Source organism: Octopus bimaculoides, chromosome 6, assembly GCF_001194135.2.
Source record: "Octopus bimaculoides isolate UCB-OBI-ISO-001 chromosome 6, ASM119413v2, whole genome shotgun sequence".
In the NCBI taxonomy this organism is placed as follows: Eukaryota; Metazoa; Mollusca; class Cephalopoda; order Octopoda; family Octopodidae; genus Octopus; species Octopus bimaculoides.
Window position 1 is genome coordinate 11,089,305 of NC_068986.1, and position 1,505 is coordinate 11,090,809.

The 1,505-nt window shown below is 36.7% G+C and overlaps 1 protein-coding gene across 1 annotated transcript in view; it reads right to left on the reverse strand.

Moving 5' to 3' along the window:
* Nucleotides 1-907, reverse strand: part of LOC106870443 (UBX domain-containing protein 7) — a 65,250-nt gene extending 64,343 nt beyond the window's left edge. Inside the window, exon 1 of the mRNA XM_052968615.1 lies at nt 231-907. The gene's annotated coding sequence lies outside the window, so the exon portion shown is untranslated. The remainder of the gene's footprint in view (nt 1-230) is intronic.
* Between the last annotated feature and the right edge of the window lie 598 nt (nt 908-1,505).

The following is a 1,505-nucleotide window of genomic DNA, read 5'->3' on the forward strand; positions in this document are numbered from 1 at the left end:
CCCAGACTAATTTGCTTTCATTATATGCAGAAATATGCATTTGCAGAAATATGCACCTAAAATTAAAAGATCACCCAAAAAGCATTAAAAAAAAGCTGAAAATGAAAACAAACTGAAGATGGAGGAAAATTGAAATTTGAAAGGCCATGTTTTTTTTTTTTACAGGAGCGGCAAGACCAGAATATCTGTTGTTGAAAAAAGAAATTTTTAGAAAAAAAAAGTACTTTTACCTTATTTAATGTATCCATCTGAATCATGGCACTCCATCGGTTATGACAACGAGGGTTCCATTTGATTCGATCAATGGAACAGCCTGCTCATGAAATTAACGTGTAAGTGGCTGAGCACTCCATAGACACGTGCACCCTTAGCGTAGTTCTTGGAGAGATTCAGCGTGACACAGGTCCTCTGAAATACAGGTACAACAGAAACAGGAAGAAAGAGTGAGAGAAAGTTGTGGTGAAAGAGTACAGCAGGGGTCACCACCACCACCCCCTGCCAGAGCCTCATGGAGTTTTTGTTTAATAAACACACGCAACGCCTAGTCTGGGAATTGAAACCGTGATCCCACGACCGCGAGTCCACTGCCCTAACCACTGGGTCATTGCACCTCCACATCCATCTGAATATTACTGATTCATCATCAGTTAATGTTTATTTTCCGTTACCGGCATGGGTTGGATGTTTTGTCAGGAGCTAGCAAGGCCTGGAACCACACTAGGCTTCATTGTCTCTTGTGACATGGTTTCTATGGCCGGATGCCTTTCATAATGCCAACCACCTTACAGAGTGTATTGGGTGCATTTTATGTGTTATATTTATCTTTAAAATTGTTCACTAAAGGGTCTGGCAAATTATTTCATTCTTTAAAAGAAAACAACAACAAAAAAAAAAAAAACCAATCATTTTCTGATGTATTTATATCATTGTTTATTATGAAGTGTACACCTGTGATCTTACCTTTTTATTTCTCAGGAATACTGTGCTAACTTTTATAATTTGAAGTCCTATCTCTTCTTTGTATTTGTTGTATCTTGAGGGAGTCATTATGCCAATAATAAACACATACACTGGTTATATTTCACTTCTTTGTTATTTGTCAATTGTTTGATTTACTGTTTGATCAATCACTCAGTCAGTTAGGTTTATCAAAGTTCTTTTTTTTTGTCATACAAACTACCTTAATGACATACTCCCTGAGGTCACAAATGGCAACAAAAGAACTCTGATGGACCTAACTGATTGATTGAATGGCCAAACAATCGTCTGCTTAATTAGTTAAATAAATTAATAATAAAGAAGTGAAATACAACCAACGTGTGTGTTTAGTATTGGCATGATGACCCTCCTGGAAGCAACAAAATCTGTTTTATCATGAAATCACATCAAGAATCTTGCTAAGTAAATACAAAAATAAAATCTTTGCTTCACACCTGTAAATATGGTGGCACTTTTGCTGTTTCTTTTCTGCAAAGTCTTCTGTCTTTTTGGGAGCAAGTTGACCC